Source organism: Myxine glutinosa, chromosome 3, assembly GCF_964187855.1.
Source record: "Myxine glutinosa chromosome 3, kmMyxGlut1.1, whole genome shotgun sequence".
NCBI lineage: Eukaryota > Metazoa > Chordata > Myxini > Myxiniformes > Myxinidae > Myxine > Myxine glutinosa.
Window position 1 is genome coordinate 21,595,866 of NC_136263.1, and position 5,679 is coordinate 21,601,544.

General features: G+C 43.3%; 1 protein-coding gene across 1 annotated transcript in view; it reads left to right on the forward strand.

Moving 5' to 3' along the window:
• The window catches only part of WBP1L (WW domain binding protein 1 like), a 126,315-nt gene that overhangs the window by 115,847 nt on the left and 4,789 nt on the right, over positions 1–5,679 (forward strand). The window lies entirely within an intron of this gene.

Sequence of the window (5,679 nt, forward strand, 5' to 3'; positions counted from 1 at the left end):
GCAGGGTGCCATATTGAAAAACCAATTTTTGTCAATCTGGTACTTCCTAATGTAGCTAGAAGGCTGAAACTTGGTGTGTAGACAGAATGTAACAAACCTCAACACATATTACGGGTTTTGACGATGTCCGAAAAATGACCTCGTCGTGACCTATGACTTGACCCATAAACATCAGTTTGGACGACTTCCAAGCTCTAAAAGTCACAAATACTGATCAAATTTGATGAAACTTGTGCCTTTTGCCACTTAAAGATATTTGTAAATTTTCATTTTTCTGGTTTCCATGGAAACCAGTTGGACATAGTGCATTTTGTTATACATTTCGTTTCTGGAGCAGAACTCAAAAACCGTTCAATATATCTTAACCTAACTTTGTACACATATTAGTTAGGCGCTGACCTGGTGCCTTTTGCCACTTAGAGATTTTAAAGAAAATTTATTTTTCTGCTTTCCATGGAGACAAGTTGGACTTAGTGCATTTTATTAGGTGGGGCTCTATTCTCGGACAGTTAGTGCACATTTTGTAACAAATCTTTGCATGTGCACTAACATGAAGATAAATTGGTACCTTTTGCTATATATGGCATTTTAATTTTTTTTCTTTTTTTTTTTCTCTTTGGAACAAGTTGGACTTGATGCATTTTCTGCGTGGAGTTCTATTCCAGGTCATATACAAAAGCACCCTTGGCAGGGGATACGAGCATTTTATGCTTGTTTGGTCTGAAATCTGAGAAAAGTAATTGTAATTTTACTTTTCATGCCTCACTTAAAACTCAATTTTTTCTAGTTTCCTGTTTAAACATGAGATACCTTCAACGTTACTGTACCTCTTTAGCACATATGAACTATATAGTTTGTGGTTCTATTATGCATATTCTAACCATATTGATATCGACCAGTTGAGTTCAGGTTCCCTGGAACCTCTAGTTGAGATATCTTGTTCACAGAGAGACAAACAAACAGGTGAAAAACATAACCTTCCTCGTCCACCTTCAGTGGCAGAGGTAATAACATTTTAAATCTGATGCTCTCCAATTATCTGGTACCTCTTATGACTCCAATGAGGTGTTAAAGATGTCCGTTACCACCCAGGTTATCTCCTCTGCCACCTCCTGCAATATTCCAGGATGAATATTATCCGACCTTGGAGCTTTATCGTCCCTTAATTATTCTATCTGTTTCTTCACTTCATCTACTCCAACTTGGATCTCTTCTAAAAGCTCTCACTTACCCCCGAGATAGACACGCTATTTGAAGTTCCCCTGATAGACGTCGCAACCATGAAAAAATGATGTCGACAACCATTGTTGTAACGGAAGGTGAGGCCACGACAAAGTAAGTGCCCATCTGTGTCTGAACTTTCCTCATAAAGGTTGAGAGACTTGCCAATCGCATGTGAATGTCAAGAAGAAGAATCCTGTGATGAGGAAAATGGCATGAACTCTTTCCGATAAGTTTGGATTGTATTACTCAAAGTGTAATACAATCCAAACTTTGGATTGTCTTATTACTGAAAACACGTAAACTGGTAAAGTTGTTTTTACACGTGATGTCTTTACTCCAGGTCAGCATGGGAGGGATGAAGTGACTATGTAATGGTGGCACTGTAGTCCATTACGTCACCATATTCCATAAATGAAGTGAAGAATAAAAATATTGTGATATAGTCCGGCAGCTAAGCTAAATATAGCATAACAATTGTGCATTTTGTGAGAAAAGCACCAAATTTGGCACAGTAGTAGACTATCATATTATGAAAAGATCTGGATATTGGGCCATCTCAGATTCAGAGATTTGATTTTTGCAAGATTTGCAGATTTTGCAGATTTGCAAGCTGAGATTGCAACGCCAGGGACGGCCGACTCCTTCCTGCGAGCTGCCCACGTCACCCGCACAAGAAGGGCTCATCAAATCACTGCAGCGGCACTGCACATCCTGCAACACCGTGCGTATGAACGCCACTGTATGACATGCTGATGATGCAGAAGACCTGCCTGAGTTCGAAGACCAGTATCACCAGAGAGGAGAAGACATTCCCAACTTTCAGTACTGGGCAACTGTGCTGGAACTAGAGATGTTGGTACTGGTCTACGTGCGTTCTCTGCGGCAGGCTTCATTCACGATGTACCTTGATGCCCTGACGGAACTGGTCCCATGGTTCCATGCCTTAGACCACACACACTATGCCAGGTGGGTCCCTGTTCACCTGAGGGACATGGTTGCACTCCCAATTAAGCACCCAGATGTAGCCAGAGAATTCAGGGCTGGCAACTTCACTGTACAGAAGACGAAGAAGGTGTTCTCTTCGATCCCAATTGACCAGGCGCATGAACAGAATAACGCCTGCGTCAAAGGAGATGGTGGAGCAGTCGGCCTCACTGACAACCCAAGTGCCCTGCGGCGTTGGATGATTGCCGGGCCCGAAGTTGCCAGGGCCATAGAAGAGTTCCAAGATGGCCATCAACACTGGGGGAGGCGAGAGGACACACGTCATCACGACCAGACACCGTGTGCAGACCTCTTTCGCCAAGGATGTCCACGCCCTTGTCAGCGTCATAGAAGAGCTTGGCAACCCCTTTGAGGAAGAGAGCATGGATCTGGTTGTCCTTGACACAAAGGAAATTGCAGGTCCTGCTGCAGTTGAGACTGTCAGGAATGTGAAGAAGATTGGCCAAGAGCAGTTCCAGGCTTTCACCAGAGAATGCCTGGTGGAAAGGACCAAGCCAATTGATGATGCAATTCGTCAGAACAAGCTGAAGGTGTCATTTTGGAAAATGGCTGCCACAGCCATCAGGGGCTGAATTTGAGATGGCCCAATATCCAAATCTGTTCATAATAGGATAGTCTACTAGTGTGCCAAATTTGGTGCTTTCCTCACAAAATGCACAATTGTTATGCTAAGTTGCCCCACTAATAATAAAAGGAGAGTAAATGAAAGATTAAAATAAGAGCTAAGATTAAGGAATATAGATATCAAAGAATAACAAACAGGAAGTAACATTAGTTACAAATTAGATGTCACTATACAAAGATCAAAACTTTGTGGTATGACGAGGAAGACCGAGAGAAAGGTTTGACATGCGTGTTCGCCTGATTTGTATATTAAACTGTAAGGTGTATCCAGGTATATCGGAAGACAGCATGGGGAAGAGAATGTCAATGGCCGAGCAGGAATGAAAAAGGTAGCTTCTCGTGTGCCTATTTTATTTAAAAAAACAAGACCAATGGTCTAACAGCGGCGTAGCCGGGCTTGTTTGATACTTTAGTTGAAGAGGACAGATAGTGATATTATGACCTGCATGGGGATCCCAGTTGGCAAATTAAGTAAGTATTAAATATTGTTGCGGAAATGAGGATTGTGTTTCTTTTTTATTGTATAGTAAATTGTTGTAAAATATCGCCTTCCTGCCTCCAGTCTGTTGTATAAAGGTCAAAGGGCGTTCCGGTAGTTAATTCCATAAAGCATACATTGAAGGACACTATAATACCCTTGTTCAGTAGCTTATATCCTTATTATGTGTGTTAGGGTAAGGCTGTCTCCCATTAATTTAAATACTCCATTGCACCAAGTGAAATAAGAATAGATCCCCTTTCATTTCATTTCAATGGCCAACTGCATTTTGGGCGGTTTTCTTCAACCACCATTGGCCACGAGGCAAGGTTGGGGAAGAAAGGCGTGCCCGCCCGTCGTCATCAAGGGCGGAGCCAGAGGGCTGTGCCCACCAATCAGGGCCGAAGGAGCTCACCGATGGGCGTGTCCTGAAGGCTGGCGGCTTGATCGCCCGCGGCGATATAAAAGAGTGCACGCAAGAGTGGTGAGTAGTTGCGTAAGGAGGTCCATGACAGGAGTTGCGTAAGGAGGTCCATGACAAGAGTTGCGGCAAAGAGATCACCGAGAGGAGAGTTGAGTAAGGGATCCCTGAAGAGAGCAGCTTGAGCCACCGTGGCTGCATCAACAGCAGCTTGAGCCACCGAAACTGCAGCCACAGCAGCTTGGGGCCTGGACGGACGTTTTGAGCAGGACCGAAAAGGAACGGCGGCTGCCAAACGCGCCGATTGGGCTGCGGTATCCGTGGACCGGCCTCCCCCCTCCAAGCCATCCACCTCCGCCATTCCTATCATCATTCCCCGTGTGAGTCGTCTTCGTTTGTTCTGTCCTGGGTATTTAATTAAGTTTGTATAAGCTAGGTTTCACTGTGTCTCTAAAATCTTCTGTATATTATTTTCTTATCTTTCCTTCTCCTTGGTTATTTTGAGCCTGTACATAGTAAATAAATTAGATTCGTATTTCCAACCTTTTTGTCTGCTTCTTCTTCGCATCCGTGTCACCTTAGTCTTTTCCCTATTGAATATCTGTGGCGCGATCCGGCCAACGTTCGGGAATCGGGTTAGTCGGGGTAACTGTACGACCGCGGGGCCATCCGCTCGGCAAACACAACATCTTATCCGCGGGCCGTAACAATATTTTTCAATAAATTCCACATTTCTGTGCCACCTTCAGTTGAATGTCAGGCATTGGCACCAGGTTCGTGAAGGCCTTGGAATAAAAAACGTACCCAGTCTGAATGTTGCTGTATCCAGTCAATGGCGAAACTGCAAATGGGGAATCCGCGAATGTCACAGATGGAAACCCTTGCATCATTTCCTCATTCAGCTTTAAACTTAACTAGCAACGGTACCCACCCTATGGGCGGGGCTTCAATTGGGAAGCCCAAATGAAAAGGCAAAATATCAGATATTGAAGGCTTTTTATTTATTTTAAACGATTCATATAAACATCCGTTGAATCATATCACACGCAAATCATCAAAATCTAAACAGTACATGGCGACCATTTTGAAAAAAGATTGAATTCTGCAAAATGGAAGCGGCCGCTACACGTCTTTTTCAGTCGCACATTTATGTGTGAAGAGTGCGCGCCGAATCTGTAACACGGAAGCGGCCGCTACACCTGTTTCTCAGTCGCTTTGCACACGCTGCCGTGTTACTTCAGAGCCGCACGTTTATATCGGAAGAGTTCGTCAGGAGTCGATCTACTCTCCTGGTACGTGTAATTTCAACAAAAGCCTCATCACTGTTCATATTGGTAAATATTATTCCATCGTGTTTGGAAAAACTGAAAAATTGGAAAAACAATATAGCCTATTTTACTCCCAGGGGTCCCAGGAATACCCACCCAAAATATCGTTGCGATCGGTTGAGCCGTTTTTGCGGTACCTTCGAACGGACGGACGGACGGACATTTGGTGAATTATAGTAAGATAACTTTATATTTTCATTCCAAACAGCATCATTCATCATTCCAATCACAAATGAATACTGTAGTAACAATATATTAAAATATCATGTTAAATCACGATCAGGCCTTACTAATTACATCAGTTATCTTGTTATGCCACTTCGGAGGGAGTTCTACGTCAGGTGCTGCATTTCAACTTGCATGGTTGGGTGACAGGTTCAGGTTCGTGGTGTGAAAAATACCACGTGTGCGGTGAGTGATCTTGTACTAAATTGTAGAGGTGGACTGTACATGACTTGCATATGAAAGGGGAGCAGACATTTTATTTTCTGTACTTTTTCACCCAAATTATAAATTATATCTCACGTGACTTTGAACGTTCAGGATTTTTATGAGCCTTGACCGATACTGATATGACAGAAAATGTAATCTGTGGCCGT